General features: G+C 39.1%; 1 long non-coding RNA gene across 1 annotated transcript in view; it reads left to right on the top strand.

The window, feature by feature from the left end:
• Positions 1-24962, top strand: part of LOC104850545 — a 48206-nt gene extending 23244 nt beyond the window's left edge. Inside the window, exons 4-5 of the long non-coding RNA XR_004516220.1 lie at positions 23698-23790; positions 24575-24962. This is a non-coding gene — a long non-coding RNA (uncharacterized LOC104850545). The remainder of the gene's footprint in view (positions 1-23697; positions 23791-24574) is intronic.
• Positions 24963-25627: the final 665 nt, after the last annotated feature.

Here is a 25627-nt window from a genome sequence, read left to right as displayed (position 1 = left end):
ATATATATATATATATTAGCTGTTTCCAAGATTTAGCTATTACAAACTGTGCCGCTATAAACATGGGTGCACATATTTCTCTGATATGATTTTTTTAGTTCTCTTTATCTTTCCTTTTTAAAAAAAAATTTATTGAGTTTACTGGTATAGTCTAGGTATACAATACAATTACATTCATTATTGGGATCCTGTACCTTTGCATGATAGGTCTTGATTCTCATTTTTTCCCCTTGTCCCTGCCCTCCCTTCACCCCCTCCTACCTTCTCCATTTACAAACACTTTAGTTCCATTTTTTCATTTTCTCATATTTTTTCCTCTCCCTTATTACCTTTCCCCCACCCTTCCCACTTTCCCTACACCTTTAGCCCTTTACTTCCTATTTCACATTATTAATTATCTCATTGGGATCTTGTGTACTATTATAGTTTTTCACCCCAGAGAAACTATTTGGTATTTCAGTTAAAGAAATCTCTATATGAACATTAAAAATAGGGAATCCTAAAATAAAACTAAAAAGGAAAGTAAAGGAGAAAAGGCAATGATGTAAAATTAAAATAATACTTAATTCTGAAGATGAAAATGGTCCTTGAACATATTTAAGTTGCTTCTAGCTCTTGTAGTCTTATATTATTCTCTTTTTTTCATTACTCAGGGAATACTTTATTAGTTTCTGTAATCAAACCCACGTAGACATGACCTTACATATTTAATACAGTGCATTACCCCTGTAGAACTGGAAAAAAGTTAACATTTCTAGACCAATATGGCTGTTAATTTCTGTACAATGCCAACTCAACCCAGTAAATTGGGATAGCTTTTTCCAAAGTCGACAACACAGTTAAAGTTTCCAAAAATTATATTTCAGTAAATACAAAGTGCACGGTACAGAGCAGTATTAGAAGGATGGAAGACTGAGGTTCAGAAGAAGGCTTAGAGGATCAAGGCAGATATCATGGAGGTAGTATTGCTTGAAACAGATCATAAAGGATGGATAGATTTTTATCAGGTGGTTGGTGATAGCCAGAGATATACAGAAGGTAGTGGATGTTATCAAGAAAAAGCATAATCAGTATCTTCAGGTAGCCATAACTAACATACGTGACTAATGTGACATTTAGAGAAATAGTGTAGAATGAGGTTGAACTGTCTGATGAACCTATGCTTATCTGTTACTTGATTTGTCTCTTTTTAGACAAGTAGCTTGTTTTATAACTGTAATTATTGATGCTGAAGCTTTTTAATGTTGGTAAAGCACATCTACTTCACTTTGGTATTCTTTTTAAAATTTGACTTAGTGTTTCATGATCCTTATTTTTCCACATAGTTTTAAGAATTTTTTTAAACTTAATCTTTTAAAAATTATATTATCTGTCTTTCATCAGTTTATTGGAGGTTTGATTTTTTCTCCCTTTTTTTCCCTTTAATTTAAGAATTATTTTATCAAGATCTTTGAAAATCTCTGCAGGACTAAAAAAATGTTATCAAATCTCTAGATTATCTGATATCTTTTTAATATCAAGACCTCCAAACTATGAAGATTATCTTTTCAGTTTTTAAATATTCTTTTATGTTTTTAATAGAGATAAAGTAAACCTGAGACTATAGGTGTGTGTCATCATGCCCAACCTGCTGGTGCATTTCTAAAACATCATTGTGTGACCTACTTGAATTTGGCTGGCACTTACAACAATGCTTAAAACATTACTTATGGATGTTAAAACTAAAGAAGTGACCTATTCAGGTTTCCGAGTCTGGGGTCAGGTTTAGATCCAGACCTTGATCCTCCAAAATCCTATCACCTGTCATATTGATGTCAGCCTTCACAAGAAGTCTCCTATTCAGATGCATGAAAGAACTCATTCTTGATAGGCTGAAATTTGTGTCCAGCAACTTTTCTGAACTTTGATTTAAGTCCTTTAGGTTTTCCATATCATTTATAAATAATGAAAATTCTGTCTTGTATCTTGCAATCCTTGTATCTTCATTTTAAATGTAGGACTGATGCCTCCAATACCATATGGAAGCAAAAATAATAGTAAATATTCTTGTCTTGTTCTTCATGCTAAAGGGAATGCACCTAAATTTTCTCTACTGTGATGAGGCTTTTTGTAGATATCCTTTATTAACTCGATGAAGCTAATACAGTTTACATTTGAATGAGCTATTATTCTGTTGTTTTTCTTGTACCTAGTGTTTCTGTTGATACTCTGATATCAATTTGATTACTTTTCTTAGGAAGGCGGGCTGTCTTTATGTTCTAGAAGGTTTTGTATTACTTTCTTTGTTGTTGAGATTTTAAAATTTCACAATAATGTCTCAGATTTTTGTGTGTGTGCCTGGGATTGAACTCACGACCTTGAGCTTGTGAGGCATGTTTGGTGCCACTTAGGGTACCAGCCCTAACTGTTGTTTTTTAATAATTTATTATATTACTTTTTATATTATTATAATATTATTTATGTTTCATGATCTATGAACTCTTTGATTCAAAAAGGATCTTTATTTCTGGAAATTTAAAAAATTGTAAACCTAATTATCTGTTTTTATGTTCATTTCTGCAATTCATTTTACACCTCTGCTTGCTGTATTTCTTTCCTTTTAATGTACACTTTCATGTTGCTCCTCACACCAGTGTGTTTTGAGTTCTCATCAACCTGAGTTGGGAGCACTCTAATCCATTATTCAGCTACTTTCACCTGCTTCTCATCACAGTATTGATTTCTTTATTTAAATTATTACCGTTCTTCTGCAGCCAAGTTCAAGAACCACATTGGTTTCCATTATGAGCTACTTTGGCTACTGAAGTGTTCATGGGGGAAACTGGTTTAAACCCAATTTGAGGGAGTGAAGCAAGAAGAAATTAGGAGTGAGGATTTGCATCAGATCAACGGGCCAGGTGCTAGTGATAAGGGATTTTTGTTTGCCACCTGTTCTCACTTGTATCTCAATGTTCCCACAAAGCCTCATGCATTCATAGATGGGGCTTTTCAGAGCTGGCTGGATCTAAGGCGTGTGATACTGGGATTAATTTAGTACCACATGCCATGGAATGTGTGGTACTAAATTTGCCTACTGATTGAAGTTAGCATAGTTATGGCTGGCACCACCCAAAAAGCTGATAGCCTGGAGGGGATAAAAGGGAATGACAGGCTGGCTACTGCTGCTCATGCTGCTTGCTTTTTTGGCTGCTTGTTGCCTTCCTGCCTGCCACATAGTGGAATGTCTCTCCTCTGCAAAGCTGCTCTGCCATGCCACCTTGCTTTGGAGCCACCTAACTATGGACTGAAATCTTTACAAACTCTGAGCTAAACTAAGCCTTTCCTCCTTTAACCTTGAGCATCAAGTATTTTGTCTCAGCAATTAGAAAAGTAAAGTAAGACAGATTTCAGTACCAGAGAAATGGGGTCATTTCTGTGACATTACTTGGTCATGTGGTTTAGGATCCCTTGGAATGAATGTTTATGGAAAGAGTTTGAGAAAGTTTAGAGATGCTGGCTGAAGAAGCAGCCCCAGAATTCTGTAAGCTGAACTTAATGGGAGATTCTGATAAGAGCCCAGATGACTAGAATGCTGATGGAAATGCTGCAACTAAAGATCAGGCTCAGGAGGTATCTGCTGGGAAGGAGGACTGCATTGGCTGTTGGACGCTGGACCATGTATGCTATGCTTTGGCAAAAAATTCATATATTTCTCTTGTCCAGAGACTTTGTCTGAGACTAAGTGTGGCAGACTAATTAATCTGGTGGGCCCAGGGGAATTGTTTAAATGTTTAAATTTAAATGTTTAAATCATTTAAAATGATTTGAGTTTGGACAGAAAGGAAGCATCAATAAATTTTCAGACTGCAAAGATGGAGCAGAATAGAACTTGGTTGCTGAGAAAGAACAGGACAATAGAAAAAATAGCCTGAGGACATCATAGGAACCAATAGGACTCCAGCCTTTGCAGCCTCAAAGTTGTGAAGGTGAAAGCCTTTGCTTTGAAGAAAGAACCCCAGAGAGCCATGTTCCAGAATGGTGGAATATGAGCATTTGTTCCTCAGGATTTGATAGTGCTCAGAAATCCAGGCCCTCAATCCCTATAGCTAAGAGAGAAGATACAGCTGGTGTCAGACCTTGGTGTTATTCACATGGTGTTGGTTTTAGGTGCATGTAAAAGGCAAGAGGTGTGGGGTCAGGAAGGCCTCACCAAGATTTCAGAAGAAGGCCTGGGAGGTCAGGCAGTGTGCCCCTCAGAGGGCAGTGTGTGAGGCTGTGAGTGTGAAGCCAGAGGTGTAATGGAGACCTTAGAAGTTGGAGAAGTCAAGAACATTGATTGTCTGAGGAAAATTGCAAGGAACAAGCAAAGCCACCACTAGAGAGAAGCCACAAGAGCTACAGCTACCAGCACTGCTGTAAGGGTTGAGCCACTCAAGCCCTTTGGATTTCACATCTTGCCTCAGATTGCTCCAAATGATGGACATAGAAATAGGGGACTTAGTGTTTGCCCTGCTGGATTTTGGATTTGCTTTGGTCCCATTCCTTTCTATCTCCCTATTTGTACCTCTAGAAATGGGAATGTTTATCTTGTACCATTGTATGTTTCTTTTTATTGTAACTTTCTTTTCATTTGTACTGGGGCCCGCAGCTAAAAAAGAGGTGCCTTAAATCTCAGAGGTTGTGGACTTGGACTTTCAGCAATGCTGAAATGGTTAAAACTTTAGCAACTTTTAGAGACTGACTAAATGCCTTTTAGTCATAAATGCATAAAGGGATGCACATGAGTCTTTTGGGGGCCTGGGAAAAATGTTACGGCTTGTATCTAGATGTTCCATCAAAGCCTTATGTGCTCACAGAGCTGGCTGGATCTAGGGTGTGTGATACTGGGATTAAGGGTGTGTGGTACTAAATTAGGCCACTGATTGGAATTATTATAGTTCTAGGTAGTACCACCCAAAATGCTGGTAGCCTGGATGGTACAAAAGGGAAAGGCAGGCTGTCTCCTTGCTGCCTCCTGTGTTCTGCCCTCCATGCCATGAACTGTTTCTCTCCTTTGATGGCCCTCTGTTGTGGTACTCTGTTTTGGAGTCAGCCAACTATGGTCTGAAACCTCTACAAACTGTGAGCTGAAATAAATCTTTTCTTTAACTTTGGATGCCCAGTATGTGGTCTCAGCAATGAGAAAAGTAACAGACACTACCACTAGCCAGGAGACTCTACCTTAAATAACTTCTTCCACCTGATGTAAAAGACCTTGCCTTTTCCAAGAATGGTATATGTGTGTTGTAATAATCCCACCCTGAGACATGGTGGGATTTGGAAAAGAAAGTGAGCATGGATAATAAAGGTTGTCTTCCCCAAAACCAGCTTATGATATGTTCATATTGATTAAAATATGTTCTTTCCATTAAAACATTAGGCAGGCTTGAATGCTGCCCTGAGAATCCCTCTTGGCCCTTGAATTCTTCTGCCTGCAGATAAGGTTCATGTGGACCACCATGGGAAAAAGCAAGAACATAATTTTACTTAAAATTTTTTTCTCATTGAGTTTATTGGTATATTTTAGGTACACAGTACAGTTACATTCATTATTGGGAACTTGTACCTTTACATGACAGATCTTGGTTTTTATTTTTCTCCATACCTTGCCCTTCCTTCTCCCCCTCCTCCCTTTCCTATTTACAAATCTTTATTTCCATTTTTCATTTTCTCATTTTTTTTCTTTTCCCTTATTTCCTTTCCCCTACCCTTCCCACTTCTCCTAACCTTTAGCCCTTTTCTTCCTATTTCATATTGTCAATTATACCATTAGGATCTTATATACAATTATAGTTTTTCACACCAGAGAAACTATTCAGTATTTGCACATGTATGACTTATTTATTTCACTTAAGAGTTTAACCTCAATATGTATCCATTTTCCTATGAATGACTCTAGTTTCTCATTTTTTATGCCTGAGTAGTATTCCATTTTATAGAAAAACCACATCTTCTTTATCCAATCTCCAACTGATTGATGGGCAAATGGGCTGATTCCAAGTTTTAGCTATTACAAACTGTGCCACTATAAACATGGGTGCACATATATCACTGTGGTATGTTTCTTTTAATTCTTTTGGAAAAATACCCAGCAGAGGGCTGGCTGGGTCAAATGGAACCTCTAATCCTAGTTCTTTGAGGTATCTCCATATTGATTTCCACAATGGTTGCACTAGTCTGCACTCCCACCAACAATGGAGAATTGTTCCTTTCTCCCCCACAACCCTGCCAACACTTATTATGGGTTGATTTCTTGATAGCAGCCATTACTTTGATTATCAAACCAGGGAAAGACCCAACTAAAAAAGAGAACTACATGCCAATCTCCTTAATGAATATAGTTGCAAAAATCCTTAATAAGATACTGGCAAACAGAATACAGAGGGTCATCAAGAAGATCATACATCCTGACTAAGTCAGATTTATTCCAAGGATGCAAGGATGGTTCAACATACATAAGTTAATAAATGTAATATACTATATTAATGGAAAGACCCAACTAAAAAAGAGAACTACATGCCAATCTCCTTAATGAATATAGTTGCAAAAATCCTTAATAAGATACTGGCAAACAGAATACAGAGGGTCATCAAGAAGATCATACATCCTGACTAAGTCAGATTTATTCCAAGGATGCAAGGATGGTTCAACATACATAAGTTAATAAATGTAATATACTATATTAATGGAGTCAAGGACAAAAACCATATGATCCTCTTGATAGATGCAGAAAAAGCATTTGACAAAATTCAACACCCTTTCATTATTAAAGCCCTGCAAAATGTTGGAATAGATGGTCTATATCTCAACTTAATAAAGGCTATCTATGAAAAACCAACAGCCAACATCATATTAAATGGCCAAAAACTGGTAACCTTCTTTGTAAAATCAGGAACAAGACAAGGATGCCCACTATCACCACTCCTATTCAATATAGTTCTGGAAACATTAGCCATAGCAATTAGACAAGAGAAAGAAATTAAAGCAGTAAAGATAGGAAAGGAAAAATTAAACTGTCATTATTTGTTGACAATATAATACTCTACATTGAAGACCCAAAAATTCCACCAAAAGACTTCTAGACTTAATTGACACTTTCAGCAGAGTAGCTGGATACAAGGTCAACACTAAAAATCAATAGCTTTCTTTTACACAAATAACAGGCTCACTGAGAGAGAAATTAGGGGAACAATTCCTTTCACAACAGCATCCAAGAACATAATTTAAAAATCTTATTCTCAGGATATTTTCCCCTCCAGAGTGCCAGGCCTTTTCTGGTTTTCTTCTAATACTTTTCTTTCCTCAGTCAATAATTTCTCAGCTACTCCCAATTTCCTTTTGTCTATAGTAACCCTACAGTTACTCTGGAAGAATACTGCCCAAACTAATCAAGACTAGAAGAAATTGTTCTATAAAGTATAGTGGAAAATTATAATCCATAAACATGAAATTGGATCCTTACCTCAAACTATAAGCAATAAATAAATAAGTTAAATGTCAAAGCAAAAATATTTTAACTCTTAGAAGAAAATCTAGGTGAATATAGTTCAGATTGTTGGTAAAGATTCTTAAATAACGTACAAAAAAAGAATCTACTAATTCCACTGTACTAAAATATACATTTTTTTACGCAAATGTTTGTTTACTCAAAGATATTTTAAGAAACTGAAAGCCAAGACACAAACTTGGACTAGATATTTGTAATGCACATATATATCAAAGGACAAGTATCAAGTATATATAAAGAACTTCTGTAGATCAGGGAGAAAAGCATAAACTACCCAACAGAAAAACACCACAGAGAGGAATCACATGGATTGAAAAAGTATATGAAGAGTTGCTTAGTACTGGTAATGACTGTAGAAGTTCTTTAAGTCCAAAACAGATACCATTTAATTAGTAATAACTATTTATTCTAATATATAATTGGATACAGTGATATGTATCTGTAGTCCCAGTGATTCAGGAGGCTAACACAGAAGAATCACATGAGCCCAGGAGTTTGAGACCAGTCTGTGTAATATACTGAATCCAGTTTCTAAATAAATATGTAGAAAATTTTAAAAGTCTGATAGTATAAAATGTTGTAGTCAATACAGCTTCATAGCTGGTGGGAGTGTAAACTGATGTAACCACTTTGGAATATGATTTGGCATTACCTCCAAAAGTTTAAAATTCACACCTTCTATCAATTGGCTGTTCCATTCCTAGCTATGTCCAATAGAAATTCTTACATCCATGTAAAAAATATTCAGAAGAATGTTCATAACATTACTATTCATAGCAGCAAAATCCTTCAACTAGCCCAAATGCTCGTAATGGGGAATATGATGAATAAATATTCACATGACAAAATGTCATCTGGCTGTCAATATAAAGGTATGAAATAGTAACTAAAACAATTAACTCTCAAAAGATGCACAGAGTTTTGGAAAAAAGACAAAAATTGAAAAAAAAATTACAAATGTGCCAAAATGAAATAACTAGGTATTAATCTGAAAAAAAAATGAACATGGATTCTATATGCAGAAAACTACAAAACATTGATGATTAAAAATCAAAGTCATATAAGTATGTGTGTGGGGTATTCTGTCATGGGTTAGAAGACTTGACCTGGTAAAGTTATACATTCTCCTCAAGTTGACATACAAGTTTAAAGAAATTTTTTAAAACTTTTTTATTATTATGTGTTTACCATGTGTAATGTTTACATTCCTTGTGTGGAGCTGCTACATGTATGTAACACATCTTAGTTCCTTTTTTCATCCCTTTCTCTCCTCTCTTCATCTCTTGATCCCTTTCCCGGTTGAGAAAGATCTATCTCCCTATTTTCTATTATCTGTCTTTTATTTTGCTATTTATAATAAGGATTTGTCATATAAGAGAAATGATGTGATCTTTAAGCTTATGTGTCTGATTTATTTTACTTAACATTGTGGTCTCAAGGTGCTTACATTTTCCTATAAATGACACAAGTTTATCTTCCTTGTTTCAGAGTAGTACTCCATTGTGTATAAATACCACACTTTCTTCATTCATCTGTTGATGGATGTATAAGGTGCTTCCAAGATTTAGCTGTTGTGGTTTGTGCTACTACAAACCCGAGTATGTATATATTGCATTGGGTGCTATTCATTTAGTGTAGGCCTGTTCTAAAGCAGTTTCTCTTCTCTCCTCCCCGCCTCCCATTAAATCCAGGGCTTTGTGCTTGCTAAGCATGAGCTCTACCACTGACCTTTATTCCCAATCCCAGGTTTAAAGCAGTTTCTATAAAAAATCTAAGAATAATTTGTATAGATATAGATGACTACTCTAAAATTTTATGTGAAAACAAAGGGGCTAATATGCTTCAATAATTATGAAAGAAAGGATAAGTTGGGAGGAATCACTTTACTTCATTTTAAGATTTGTTACTGTTCATGATCAAGACTGTGTGGAACTGGCAGAGATGGACACAAAAATCAATGAAATACTCTTTAAAAAACCACACATAATACCACATGAGTATGGTCAACTAATTTTTGACAAAGATAGAAGAATATTTCAATGGAAGAAAGATCATTTTTCAAATAAATGGTGTTGGAGCAATTCTCTATCCATAGGTCTGAAGAGGACCTTGACCTAAATTTCATACCTTCTATAAAAAAGGAACTCAAAATGGATCACATATTTAAATGTAATCTGTAGGACTAGTGGGAGAAAAATCTTAAAGACACAGGGCTTAGTGAAGGGTTCTTAGACATTGCACTATAACCATGACTCATAAAAGAAAACAATTAAAATCTTTTATTCTGAAAAAGATTATATTAAGAGAATGCAAAGACAAGCTATAGATGGGGAGAAAGTATTTTCAAACTGTATATTTATTTCACCTATTGAGAATGAAAAATCAATAGTAAAACAAACCAAACAATCCAATTTGGAAGTAGGCAAAAGACAGACAGACATTCTATCAAAAGATATACGCATGGAAGACACGCAGATGAAAAGATAGTAATCAGTAAATACTAAGAAGATGCAAATGAAAACCATAATGACACAACACTACACACCTATTAAAACAGGTCCAATAAAAAGCAATGCCAATGCTAGATGCTGGCAAGAGTGTGAGTGTTACAGCCACTTTGGAAAACTGGTTGGCAGTTTCTTAAGATACTGTAGATATGTCCATCACACACCCCTGCAATTTCACTTCTGGGGTGTGAAATGAAAACTTAATGTCTGCACAAAAACCTGCATGAGATTGTAGAATCTTTCTTTGAGTTGGCTCAAAACTGGAAACGATTCTTCCATGGGTAAGTAGATAAGTAAGTTGTAGTAAATCTATTCCAATGCTGTTCAGCAATGAAAAAGAGTGAATTGTTGATCCAAGTAACAAGTTGTATGGATCTCAAGAACATTATATCAGTGAAAAATGAGGCACTCTTAGAAGATCACATATTATATAATTCCATTATGTAAAACTATAGAAATGGAGAACCAATTAGTGGTTGCCAGCGATTCTGAATGGTAGGGAGAAAGAGATATGTACAGCATGATAGACCATCATAATAGATAATCAATCTAGGAGTTCCAGCATGGACACGGGGACACAGTCTTCTTCCTGTGCTACTTTGATAACCCACAAAATTTGCTTCTTTTCTTTGTTATTCATTACTAATATTTTGGGATTGTTATGCAGAACTTTTCTCTAAGGAATGAATCATTTAGAACTGTTTTTGAATTTGTAAACATAGTTTATCCCCCACCCTTCTTTTCTCTGTACTGCTAAGGGTATGGGAATTCCAGGCTTATGCCCAAGCTTGGCACCGATTCATGTTCCAATCACTCATAAATGACTATTTCTATTTCCTTAAATGGCTTCAGGAGAGTAAATGAACAGAGATTTTGGGTCCTCATTGATGAATAGAACATTATTTTCTGGCTGTCTGTGGTGCACAAGACCTGAGGACTCAATCCTGAACATGTATGGTCTAAACTATCTCCTCACATATATATTTAGTCTAAATTTCATCCTGTATGCCTTCAGTTTACCCAGAGATTGTGGACCAAATTTCATCCATTACTTTGACTATAGGTTCCCTTTTTAGTTTTGAAACCCAAAGGCTTTTCAATTTTTAACTTTGAGCTCAGCAGCATAACTTTAAACAACAAACTTTGTCCATGCATGTCAGCAATACAGGTGATTCTTGCTTACAGTAGTTGGACATCTTTACTAAGAGATACAAATGTGTGTTTCTCCCAGTTTACCAATGTGTTCTTTACTATGACGCTTTCAATTTCCAAGATTCCTAATTGCTTCTTTTGTCAGTGAGCGAGTTCTTTTTTAATAGATGTTTGTTATCTCTCTCCTTGCTGCATGAATTCTATTTTCCCATGTGTTGTCTTTTTCTCCTTGGTTGAGTTGAATTTGTTTTATAACTGGTGTTAAGCTGTCCTCAACTGTTCAGTTATTCCTATCTGTGCGTGCATGAGTGCATGCGTGCGTGCGTGTGTGCGTGTGTGTGTGTGTGTGTGTGTGTGTGTTATGTATGTATGCAAGACTGCATATGTTATCTGCTGCCCATTTCTAGTGGTAGCAGGGATGGGCATGCTGCCAACTGTGATGAAATGTCAACTGGGCTTGGTGGTGCCCTATTCCTTTTAGGAATCACCACCCTCTAGGATAAAAGCACTGGCACTCAGTGCTATAGTACCATGCGGAGGAAGAGGGACAGAGAGGAGGCAGAGGTGACTCCCAAGTAGTTCTCCGTCCACATTTCTCAGCTGCCGCTCATTTCATGTCTTCACTGAAGACTTCTAGCTCTAGGCATTTCTGGACTTGCTCCTACCTTTCACATTTTTGAACCTTTCACATCTTTGAACACATTTTGCGCTGTGGGTTCCTCTTTAATCCGACTCCATCTGCCCTTCACAATTCAACTGTGTCTCATAATTTCTAGTCCACCAAGGACCCTCCTCGTTCCCTGGTATTTCTGTGATTTATTATTCCAAAAATATCTTTTTTCTGACATTTCTAAAAATCTTGCAAAGGTGAAGCTAGCACCAGTTTTTATTCCACCATCTCCTGAAGGTTTTTGCTTTTATTTGAGCTTTTAAAAATACTTTTTTTGGAGGAGGGGGTGAAGGGAGGGCAGAGGTAAGGGGAAAAAATGAGAATCAAGACTTGTCATGTAGAGGTACAAGATCCCAACAATGAATGCAACTGTACTGTATCACTAAAATGTACCAATAAACTCAATTAAAGCTGAAAAAATAAAAATAAAAATACTTTTTTTTGTAAAAAAGGAAAAATACTTGCAAAATACTCTTCTGAAAAAATGTAATGATACTATTTTCAAGTGTATTCTATGAGACTATCCAATAAAAAGAATATTATATGAGACTATCCAATAAAAAGAATATTAATATAGGCTTGCTTTGCCAGATAGTGAGATATTTTTAAAGCCAAGTTCATGATAAGAATGTGACATTGACATAGAACAAAATGAACAGATCGATGGAGTTAAGGAATCCAGACATACAATTCAGTATATAACAATGTTGGTATTTAAAATCATTAAACAAAATATTATGTTGGCAAAAGTCACTAACAATGTAATAATCTTGGGGTAGAAAGACCTTTTCTAAGCAGGCACCAAGTGCAGAAACCAAAAATGGAAAACAGATAAGATTTTATGAATTAAAAATAACATCTTTAGTGCATAAATAGGAATCATAAACTGAATAAATTGTTAGCAGCTAAATGTTCCTGCAATGAGGTGATAAATAAGGGGTTAATATTACTAGTATATAAATACCTAGATGAACACTTGGAAATAGAAGAAACACTGATAAATATACCCAGAATTCCATCATTTATATGGAAAATAATCTATATAACATCCTTAACCACTTGGATTAACCAGAGCAATAACACCCGTGAGTGGCAGGCATGGCATCTATTTACCTATAAATATATAACCTACGGGGAGGGCATTTTGCTCAAATATAGCCTTAAAGTGTATCTAGCATATTCAATGCAGGTATTGTATTTCTAGAAAAATGTTCTAAAAATAATAACACAAATAGGTACAGATGAACATAAAAATAGCCATTGTTTGTAATAGGGAAAATATATAACAACCTATTCATCCATCGGCAAGGAAACAGTTAAAGCAGTGGTTGTCTTGTGCGTGTGTGTGTGTGTGTGTGTGTGTGTGCACACGTGCATGTGTAGTTTTTCCCACTAGGTGGCATTTGACGGTGCCTGAGGGCATTTCTGGTTGCCATGACTGGGGAAGGGAGTGCTACTGCATCTTGTGGGCAGAGGCTAATCATCCTTGCATGCACAGGATAGCCCCATACGACACAGAATTATCTGGTCCAAATGTTAACAGCTCTGAGGTTGAAAACCCTTGAAATAAGCCAGGGCACATTCGAAGACTGGGAAACTTTTTATCTATGAAAGATGAGGCTGTATATTTCCATTTATTGAAGTATAAAATCAGCTATGAAATACAGTGAAGAAAAGAGGCTGGTTATAAATCAGATGTAGCAAAACAAATTTAGACTAAGTAGTGGTTGAAAAAGTTAAGGTATCTGGTTGTAGTCAAATATTTACTGTCTCCGAAATTGCTCTAAATGGTGTATCATCTTTTAAAAGTAATTGGTAGCTATTAAATATTTATACATAGTCATTTTGGTAAGGATGACTCTTTAACAGCTTTCATTTCTAGAGAGCCTAGTTTATACCAGGTATTGGTTTATTTAACTTCTCTAATTGAAAAATAGTCTTCGTTAGTACCAAAGCAGTGCACATAAATTATACAAAATTAGAAAACATGGATGAGCAAAAACATCTAAAAGTCAAGACATTCTCATACCCAGGGTACCCTGTTTTGCAGAATGTTGTGCATGTCTTTCCACAGCTTTCCCTGTGTAGCTATTGTACATATCTATGTAATAAGTGAGATCAAGGTGCTTTTTTCATCTCACAATCTGCATCTTTCTGCTATAATACATTTTTGTATCATCCAATATTCAGCCCAATGTCATTTATAGCTGGTTTATCAGAGAGGGAGAGAGAGAGAGAGAGAACTTAATTCATCACCATGTGAAACAGCTATTTTTAAAAATGGTCATTAAAGGAGAAGAATCAAGCAGTTATTCTGTCTCTCTACTAGGAACTAAATTTTAAGGTAATTGGAAAGCTCTAGTTATCGAAAGAATACTCCATTTTACCTATGCTCCTTGTGAGTCCTATTAATCCCTTGCACATATTAGTAACCATGAGTGACTTACTCTTGGTTAGGAATGAATGCTGACTACTTGTGAACAAGTGGCCAAGAATGACTCACTTCCTAGGTGATAATCTTGTAAAAATAGTCCTAAGAAGTATGGCAAAGTCAACTTGTGAAGAATCAAATGGTCCATTTCCTATCTGGCCAACAACTAAGAAACAATTCATGGTTAAATTAGTTTTGTTCCATCTTCAGATTGTAGCATTTGAGAGAGTCTGTGGGTCGGAGCTGTTGGTCATAAGCATCAGAAACTGTTTCTGACGGACAGAATTTATCAGACGGTTTGGGTAGTTCACAGAAGAATGAATAGACAGACTGCACAGGAGCTGTCTTCCCACAAGGCCCCAGTCAATGGACATTCTTTCCCAGGGGTGATTGGCACGTCCATCGTGGCTCATCTGAATAAGTCTGGCATCCTCAGTGGTACCCTGGTCATGTAAATTTCAGTGGACCTCCGCTCTTTCTGTCACTTTCTTTAGATTTGAATTCCCAGGCTGGAATATCAGATTGGCCATGCTTAGGTCATTAACCCATATGTAGTTGCCAGAGAAAAAGAAAAAGAAGTAACTCCCCAATTCCACTGTGGGAAGGGTAGCAACATCCCACCCTTCCTGGTGGCCACAGCATTGGAAATTTATTCGGATGGACTCAGGGAAGCCAAAATGTCAGCCACTCTAAAGCCCAGGACTTAGTAGTATGCAGTGTATCACTGCATGCCCTTAATGTTAAGATGAACCCACATGTCCCTCCTTGCTTCTTGGCCCTGTTTCTGTCATCTTGATCACATAGATAGGAAGCTGAATCTCAAAGAAAATGAGCCATTTGCCCCAGATCCTTCAGCATTCACTGGCTGGGTTTGAATCCAAATCTTCAGAGCTCTTCCCATCACACTGCAAAAAAGTAATGCCCATGGCCGGGGAATCAAAGAGGGTAGATGGTTTTGACAGATCTGCTCTAGAGTCCTGTACCAAGCTCAGGAGATAGAAGTTATTGCATTGCTGTGGGCTTTTTCATCCACCCAAGAGGGGAGTTGTGCACCTTCTGTTTACAGAACAGTGGAGAAACTGGAATTGAGCACAAAGGAAAGGAGAACACTAAAAGTAACAGGATTTTGTTTTTGTTTTTTGGTACTGGGGATCAAACTCAAGACCTTGTGCTTGCGAGATGGGCAGTGGAACCACTGAGCTAAATCCCCAGTCAGTAACAAGGTTTTTATAGCCACTTCTCAATGATCACCACAAACATTGGCCATATGGAAACTGCAGAGGCATTATGATTCTGGAACAATTTTTTATTATCTAGCCTTTCCTGAATTATGCTCTTTCATGTTTTTTTAAAAATGCAGAACTTGGGAAATAGTGTTGTAGGCAAAATGTGTGGTATTTTGTCATCAGATACAGTTGATTCGAGGATCCTGGTAGTGGGGATGCAGGACTGGACCAGAAGTTTTCCCATTGTAATTATATCTTTAAAGCAATTTTTTGGATCAATAACACCTCTACTTTATAATGGAAAGTGTTATGTTGTCTCAAAGAAATAGAGGATAATTTTTTGTGGGGTAAAGATAACCAAGGAGGGAAGTGAAATCCTGTACCACAAATGAGACTCCTGCTAAAAGCAGGTGGATTTCAGGTGCCTGATTCTGTCTGTGAGAATTCCTGGGAGGGCTGATGACTGCTATGTCATTGAGCTCTAGGCCCCGTAAGGCAGCCTTGAGACCCAGGAGTATCTTAGGACTGGAATGAAAATGATTTGGGGACTCATCTCATCCTAGTAAGGAGATAGGAGATCGAAGGTGAGGTCTTACCCTCCATGGGACTTGTTTCCCCACTTGCAAAATGAGACTATTTGGATCTATACTTCCATAACAGGAAGGCTATTGCAGTTGCAAGAAGTAGGGGGTAATGATTTCTCAAGGAGTCAAATGCAATGGAAGAAGAATCATCAATACATGATCAGCCTGGGGAGTCAAACTTAGGGTTCTCAGACAGAAATCTGCTTTGCAGCAGAGTGGGGCATATGTTCCTTGGTTGTAGGGGGAACTGTTTGTTTACCCACCCCTATGGAAGGCAAAACCTGGCAACCTCTCCTGACAATGATCATGAAGAGCCCTCTGCACAGCTATCCCTCACCCCTACTGAGCCCTCTCCAAGTCATTGTAGGGTGCAGGGCACATATCAGGATATCCTGCTTTTCCTGACCCAGGAGTAGCTCAAAGGGCTCAAATACAAGAGCTTTTTACCTCTTTCCTCTTCCCTGTGATCTCCAAGTCATTGTAGGGTGCAGGGCACATATCAGGATATCCTGCTTTTCCTGACCCAGGAGTAAGCTCAAAGGGCTCAAATACAAGAGCTTTTTACCTCTTTCCTCTTCCCTGTGCAGCAGAGCTTAGCATATAGAGGGGTTTGTCCCCTTTGCTGCCTTGCACCTAGGCTTCAGTATCAAGATGAAAGGTAGGTACTAAACTAAAACCAAAATGGATCAAAGATCTAAATATTAAAATAGAAACACCAAATCTACCGGTAGGTAGAATAGGAAGCACTCTTGAAGACATAGATTTAGGCAAAGACTCTATGAATAAAATTTTGATCACACAGGAAATATTACAAAGAATCAACAACCAAGATTCCATCTTTTAAAAAAGCTTTTGCACAGCAAAAGAAACCACTAATGGAGTAAAGAGAAAATCCACAAAGTGAGAAAAAAAATTCTAGGTGTTCCTCAGGCAAAGGACTAATATCTACAATATATGAAGAATTCAAACTGATCAGACCAGTCCCCCCAATTTAAAGACTCAGTCCAAAAATGAACATCTGAAATGAACAGGCACTTTTCAGATGAAGAAATACGAACAGAAAATAAATACTTCAACCTCATTGATCATCTGAGAGATGCAAATTAAAACATCACTGAGGCTCCATATCACTCCAGAAAGATTGACTATTATCAAGATATCTACCAGTAACACATGCTGATGGGGCTTTGGGGAAAAAACTAACGCTTTTCCGTTGTTGGTGAGTGTGTGGAAATCAGCATGGAGATCCTCAAAAAAACTAAAACCATAGGCTCCATTTGACACAGCAGTTTTCCTTCCTGGTATCTTCCTGAAATAATTAAAAGTATCATCCCACAGTGTTATAAACACGCACCCATGTTTATAGCAGCACAGTTCATAATAGCTAAATCTTGGAAACAATATTCAGTCCAAATATCCATTATGGATGAATGGATAAGAAGATGTGTGTGTGTGTGTGTGTGTGTGTGTCTGTGTTTAATATACAGTGGAATACTACTCTCCCATAAAGAAGAATAAACTCGAGAAACTTCTAGGTAATGGATGCACTTTGAGACCATACTCTTGGGTGAAATAAATTGAACATACTTGTTTAGATATCACACTGCTTCTCTGTTATGACAAACCAAAAGTGTAAGTAAGGACCAACATGTATAATAGATATTGGGAAATAGGAAGAAAATGTTTAAATGGGAAGGGGAACAAGAGGGGGGAAATGGACAAGTAAGGAAGGGAAAAGAAAAGAGAATAGAAGGAAAAAATGAAGCAGCTTTTGTAAATAAGAATGGGGAAGAGGGTTGAAGGGAGGGGAGAGGACTGGGGAGAAAGAATCAAGATGTATCATGTACAGGTACAAATTCCCTACAATGAATAGGATCATCATGTATATCTAAAATGTATTAATAAAATTAATCTAAAAAAAGATACAAGGCAGGTGATAGTAGGAAATGCACCTTTTTTCCCTGCTTTGTTTGAACCATTTTGGTGGAGGTCTGAATCTGTAAAACACATGTGTTCAGAGATGCAGTTTGATGAAGATGGAAGAGGGCCAGGTTGAATTGTGGGCTACATTGTACAAGCTGTGTGGGGGACTCTGGCAAACAGCTCCTCCCCAATCTTCAGTTTCCTCATCAATAAAAAGAGGATAAACAGTACCATCCCCATGAGTCTGTGAGAGAGGGCATGGCATTTGGCATTGGCATGTGAGGGCTTCATAAAATGAGTGTGTCTGTATTTAAAAGAGAAAAATTATTTAAAACTAAAACTTGCTTTAGCATTTGCTGCCTTTCAAGGGCAGGGGCAAGGGGAAGGCAGAAATACCTGCATTCGTGGGGACATAAATCTCTGTAATGATCCCTTTTGCCCTTGGAGTAGTCTGGGCTAGAGTAGAGGCAGGACAATTGGAATTTCAGTCTCTACCAGATCATCTGAGTCACTCAAGACCAGGAGATGGTTTTTTGATTAGTAGACACTTGAGGAGTCTGTATATGAAAACTTATGTCTGGAGCCAGATAGGAAGTGAGGGGTTTTCACCTATAGAGAAAAGCACAGAGAAATTGCCAACAATATATGAATTGAAGACTCCAGAGACTAGGAATGGCTGATACCCAACTTTTAGGCTGTATGTGGGCCTAGTATGTGTGTCTCCTTGCTGTACACAGGTGGTGCTCTGTGTAAACTAAGGGAAATCAGAGAAAAGAGGCTGGGTTTCCTGTCAGAATGGAACAGGAAGTAGACAAAAGCCATTGGAGATGACAGATGAGGGCAAGATTTGCTGATGTGACCAGGGAGGTGAACACAAGGGGTAGAATGCTCCTAGGGAGATCTTGGACTTCCCACAGGAGGAGGGTCAGGGACTCAAGCCAGTTTTATTTACATCTGAATGACAAGGTGACATCAGTCAATAGCTGGGTTCCGTATTCATGGTTGAGAAGCCATGTCATAGAAGAAGGTAATGAAGGGAAAGTCTGCATGACTGCCACTGGAAGAGGGAAACATTCACTATTTTAAAATATTAAAAATATCTTACTCTATGGGAGAGCATAGCAGCCGTCAGCACAGCTGTTCATAAAGGTTCTGTGCCTTTCTCCTTCTAAGCACTGGGAAAGTCACACCCCCTGCCTGTTTGAAATTTGATGTAGTCACAGACTTGACTCATGGATGTGACTGGAAACTTGCCCTGTCTGGAAGGAGCTGAGTCTGTTGTGCCTGGAGACCTCCCGTTTCCCTCGGCCTTGGTGACTTGCAACAACTGAGAGCAAGATGCTTCTGTTATCCTGAGTTCTCAGTGAAAAAAAAACACCAATAAACCTGAAATAAACTTGGATTTTATTTTTTATTTTCTTGGATTTTATTCTTTTGTTAATTTTAATTTTTTATTAGTACATGTTTACAGCACATAATGATTGCACTCCTCATGGGAAGTTGGTACATCCACATAATATATCTTAATTCTTTTTTTTATCACTTTCTTCTCCCTTCCCTCCCCTCTCCCTTCATCTCTTGATTCCTTTCCTTTTTGTAAAACATCTGTCTCCCTATTTCTTATTATCTGTCTCTTACTTTGTGCTTTATGTGTATAGCAGCACAATTCATAGTGGCTAAATTGTGGAAACAGCCTATATCTCCATCAACAGATGAATGGGTAAAGAAAGTGTGGCATTTATACATGATGGAGTAACACTATGCCATAAATAAGGATAAACTTGATTCATCCATAGAAAAATGAATGCACCTCGAGACCATAATGTTAAGAGAAATAAATCAGACACAAAAGCTTAAAAATTGCATGGGTTGTTTTTAGAGTAATATTTATTACTTCTGCATATTCTGGCCCGTCCTGACTGGTACAGAGATTTGTGCAGTCTCTTCCTCTACTACTGAGAAAGCAGAGACTTAGAAGCACTGACCAGTCGTGAGTTACACAGAGACTTCACTGAACATCTGCAACAAGGGCCTAGCTCCCCTGCTCCCCAGCAAACGGCCACCTCCACCCTGAATGAGTGTGGTGTGGCCATGTACAGAGTTCTACATGCAGGCACTGATAAGAACAGGCTCTAAACAGAGAGCCCAGGGCCACTTGAGGGAAAATTCTTCAGGTTTCTGCTCCTGTCTTGCCTGTCTTCTGTTCAGAGGGTGTTTCATGCCTCAGTGCCTTCTCACCCGCCCTCGAGACTTCTAGTGCACTTGGCCTGAGATGCCTGTTGCTTCTCTGATGGTGGTGTTTGTCACTGCTCTCTGACACTATTCTGCCTCTGCCTTTTGTGCTTCTGGTGATCCAGGCAATGACTCGTTGTGTAAACCATAGCTGCTATAATGCTGCATAACAAAAACCTTTAAAAATTCAAGGGTATTCCAAAGTAAGTGCTTATCCTCCAACATGTTGCTCATCCTCCTCCTGGGAGCAGTGGTCCAGCATAGGAATCTCATTTTTCTGGGTGGTGGCAAACGTGTCAGAAAACAAATGGAAACAGGCAAGACCTCTGAAAGCCTAGGGCCAGAATGGGCAACTTGTCACTTGTTCCTCGTTATATTGGCCAAGGAGTCATGTGGCTAGAGTCGAGAGGTGTAAAATGCTTTCTGCCAAGTCCCATGGTGAATGATATGGATATAGGAAGGGGTAGAAGTGGGGAGGCTTAGTGCTATCTGCCACACTCACTGTTATGCTTCTATCTAGATGTCCTCCCAGAGCCTCACACCATGATACTCTTCAGTGGATTAGTTTATAGCTAATTGTTTTGTTGGGAGGTGAAGCCTGGTTAGAGGAGACGGGTGTCTGGGGCTGTGGCCTGGAAGGGTCTCCCTCCCTCCCTCCCTCCCTCTCTCCTTCCTTGATGTCTCTCTGCTTCCTGCCATAAGCAAGCCTCCTCTGCGATGCCCCTCTGCCAGGCCATCCTGCCTTGGATCTAGCCACCTGTGGATGAACCTCTACAAACTATGAGGCAAAGCAACCCTCTCTTCATTGAAGTCATGGGTGTCAGGTATTGTATCTGAGCAACAAGAAAGAGACTCAGACACTCACCCTCTCCTTCCGACCACTGAGTTCCTAAACCAAGCCTAGCCCATGTGGTCCCCCATGGGAAGGGCTCCAAACCTCAGTGTCCCTGCTCTGCAGGCTTGTTGGCAGGACTCTCAGAGTCCCGTGTGATCTTCACCTCTGCATTTACACAGCTACAGATCAGCAGAGTAATTTTATACGGAATGACAGAGCCTTTGTAAAAGATGTATCAGCAATGAAGAAGCAGCTTTTAAGTCACTGAGGCCTGTAATTGCCTTGGACATGCCAAGTAAATGCATCTATTCCAGCACCCGTGAGTCAAAGTTTACCCTTTGCCCTTTCCTGCTGGCAGGGCATCCATCTCCTCCCCTCCTAGGGCTGGTACATTACTCTGGGCCCTGGAAACACAGGGAAAATACAGAGGTACCTTGGTTCATGAACGTAATTCATTCCAATAGTCTGGGAAAGATGGCCACAGGTGTTTACTGCCCAATGCGGAGTTTGTAAATGGAAGCAAAATTTTGCCCAACTCTTCCTTTTACAAACTGAATTGTTCACAGACAGAAGCGTTCATGAAATGAGATATCACCTACAAATATTTACCCCCAGAAGAGCTTTGCACGCTGAACCTGCAGGGAATACCGGCCCACCACATACCATTTCGAAGGCTGGGTATAGTACTGGTTTAGGGGAAACTTCCCAACGTAGTCTACATGAGTAGAGCTGCATGGAATCGTGTGGAGTGCAGCTTGTATGACTGCAAATGTCAGACCTGAACATGAGGCTGCTGGGAAGGAACAACTGGATTTGAGGCATAGGTTCAACCTAAACCAATCACATCTGAAATTCCAGGAATGGAAAAAAGGGATGGAAGCACCACCTGTCTTTTTGTTTATTGGTTTTAAAGAGTCACTTGGGGATAGTTAAAGGCTTCTCAGGTGATTCCAGCTGCAGCGGGTAGCAAACTGCTATTTCCTGCTCCCCCTCCACCAGTAAGCCTTGCATCTCCGCAGCTGAAATCGCTTAACAAACTGGAGTTACATTGTTTACATGATGAGCTGCCACAAATGGGTGCTCAGCACTGCTCAGGCATTGAACTGCGCTCCTCTAAAGAGCTGTCTTTCCATTGTCCAAGATGACCATCTTATTGCTCCTTCTTTATCCTCAAAATATATCCCCTGACTCCCATTCATCTCAAGCATCACGAGAAAACCAATGCTATGAGAAGGAAAGGCCCGGCTCTTCGCCTCGCTGAATCTGCACCCCTGCCGGAGCCCCGAACATATTCCGAGGGCCTGACCATCTCAGGCTGCTCATGCTCACTTGTACTGGACCCTAAGCCTTTTCTGTTCTGCATCTTCCGTCTCATTTCGTGTGTAACATTCTCATTAGCACCCAGGCAACTCCCAGTATCTTGTCCTTGGGGTACAGGCTGTTTTAGTTTTCTTTGTCTGTATGGCACAGCACTCCAAAATTTAATAGCTTAATAAAAACCATTTAATCATTCAGGACTGTGAGCAGGGACCAGCAGGGATGGCTTCTGCAGGCCCCTCATGATATTGTCTGGCTCTGCTGGAGAGTCTGAGGTGGTCTCATTCACTGTCTGGCACATGGGAATTCTGAGCAAGAGAGAAGTAGCACAGGAATCATAGAAATGGAGTCCAAAGTACAGAATGAGTTTTACTGGAGGTAAGGCTGCATTGGTTTAGGCAATAATGGGCTAAACCTAAATCTGTTTTACATAACAGTGGGCTTCCTCCTGTTTCACCCCTGAGCTATATAAATGTACTCACTCACTTACAGGCACAACTGAGGCCTTTCTCTCTCTTGAGACAAAGCCTTCCTGGGATAGTTCACCAAATAAAGAAGAAGGAAACTTCTGGGCAGAAACTAGAGATGGAGGAAGGGTGTGAGCCACCTGCCTTCGCCCATCCTACTGGAGTCACTGTTCTTTCCATGGAAACAAATGAATGGGGTGGAGAAGAGTACAGAGGCATCTTCCCAAGAATGTGCTTGTCTCTCCACAGTTTCAAGGAGCCAGCTTGTTGTGAAGGCAGGGAAGCAGGGGAGGACAGCGCTCCTTAACACACTTAACTTTTATCCACTTTCATAGCCAGCCTAAACTTGGGCCAACCAAGGGTGTGATTGCCTCCTTAGTGGAAGAAATTAGCACTGTCTTAGGGATCACTCCTTGGCACTCCAACACCAACCACTATTTCTTATTTCTTTTTTGTTGTCATGTGGTCAAGGCATAATATGGTGTTTGGGATTTGTCTTAGTTCACTGCTGGGGCAAAAGACCCAACATCCACAAGTCAAAGGAGGAAAGGTTTATTTTAGCTCACAGTTTGTATAAGTTTCAGTCCATTGTCAGCTGGTACCAAGCCTGGGTGGTAGAGCAGCCAGGAAGAAGAGAAGCAAAGAAGCTTTCTGGACTTTTGTCTCACCCAGGCTACAAGCCTATATTGGATAGTCCTGTCTCAACTAAGGTGGTCTTGTTCCTGTGTCTAACAGAGTTTAAATGCATTCTGCAGCCACTATCTGGGTGTATATCCTTTGGGATGTCAAAGTAGAATTTTCCCAAGTCTGGTGCTTCATTTGTTACAGAAAGAAGAGTTAAAAGAACACATGAGACTAATCCGGCACTGAGACACACTCAAGAGATTCAGAACTACAAGAAACAGGAATCTCACCACACAGGTATCCCAAGAAAACTTGTTATTTGTATTAAACCAAATACACATTATTGCTGCTGAGATGTAGTGTCCTCTCAGTGATGTTCAAGAAAGGATAGAAGGAGAAAGTGTCTTGGTTTCAGTATCATTGTGATGCCTACCTCAGTCTCTACCAATTTTCCAGTGTCATGAGAACCAAACCCAACTGGCAAAATTTCTGTCAAGAGGCTGAGAACAGCACTTGTTTTCCCAATGCAATAGATCCTGGGCACCCTCTCTGCATGCTTTCAGTACTTACCACATGTGCAATGTCAGTGACTTCCTCCAGCAAGTACCCCAGACTCTCAAGCTGAACTTGCCTCGGGTAGGAGGATGTGTGAGAATTCTCAGAAGTGCCTGGAGTTAAAAATCCAAGAGGCATCTCTCTTAATGAAATGATTGGCAGGATTGAGTTGGTACAGGAACATCCCAACTTCCTTGCTTCTTGAATGGGACAAAGCCAAGTGTATTTCACAAGTCCCTCAGAGGAACCCCAACAGCATCTTTTGTTGACTTTTTTCCCCTCTGTTTCTCTTCTTCTGGTACTTCTTGGACCATCTCCTAAATAAACTACCTCTACCAAAATCCTCACCTCGGGCTCTGCTTCTGGGAAACCCCAATTTTAGATTCCATACTTGTGGGAGAAGTCTGTTGCTACATATTCTTCTCTCTCACAGTTTGCTTTTTATACCCTTAAAAATTTAAATATACAATATCAACACAGCCAGTCACCAGGTATTGATTAAAGTGTTCCTTTTACTATTGTACAGATATAAAACTGCTTCATTTCTGGATCCCCTCTAAATTTTGTGCTCCTGGAGCCCAGAGGTAACCTGAGTTCAGATAGAGCATCCAACATCTCAGGTGAGCAGCCATACTGAACTTCTCTGTGAAGGCCACCTGGAGCAGGAGATCCCCCCTTGCCCTCATGTTTGCTTCAGCTGGAGCAGATCCCTCTGAGAGTCTGGATCAGGCAATACATCAGCTCTTGAGGTGTAAAGGACCTGGTGAGAAGCAATACTCTCTCAGCTGCTTTCTCCCAGAGCCTTGAATGTGTGCTACTTGGATGGCAACTACAAACTTTCCCACTACCACTTGGCTTTGCAGTCCTGCAGCACTTGTGTGAACCTCCAGTGACCATTTCCCTTCATCTTTTATGAGGCCATCTTAGATAAGTTGTGTACCAGTTAATTTTTTAAACCATTTTATTTTTTAAAAAATTGTTAGTATATGTTTACAATACATAATAAATATATCCATTTTGGGGGATTGGTACATATACATATTGTGTCTTGATTCTTTTTATGTCCCCTTCCCCTCCCTGCCCTCTTATCTCCCCATCTCCACAAAATTTATTTCCCCATTTCCTATCATTTTAAATTTCTCTTTATTTATTCTTTAGGTTTCTCATATGAGAAACTATGTAATATTTAACCTTTGTGTCTGACCTGTTTCAATTAATATTCTGGTCTCAAGATGCATCTGTTTTCCTAAAGATGACTCAAACTGATCCTTCTTTATGACTGAGTGTATGCATCACATTGTCTTCCTCTATGGGGGCTTCAGCAGAGAAAGAAATGACTCTGTCTGTCCCTGACAACTCTGGGGAAAAGCTAGGCCTTCTCTTATTGCTTCACAGTGTTAATGACAGCATAAATGAGCAGAGTTACCTGGAAAAAGCTCTGGTAGTTATGACTGAGACTTAGTATGCTAAGACCCAGCTATCTACTTGTGGAGACATATATTCAAGTGAATCATCTCATGGTCTGAAAGGTAATGCATGCACGCACACACACACACACACACACACACACACACACAGA

Source organism: Fukomys damarensis, unplaced genomic scaffold (assembly GCF_012274545.1).
Source record: "Fukomys damarensis isolate Sample0158 unplaced genomic scaffold, DMR_v1.0_HiC HiC_scaffold_7, whole genome shotgun sequence".
NCBI classification, from domain to species: Eukaryota; Metazoa; Chordata; class Mammalia; order Rodentia; family Bathyergidae; genus Fukomys; species Fukomys damarensis.
This window is presented reverse-complemented; position numbering and strand designations above follow the sequence as displayed.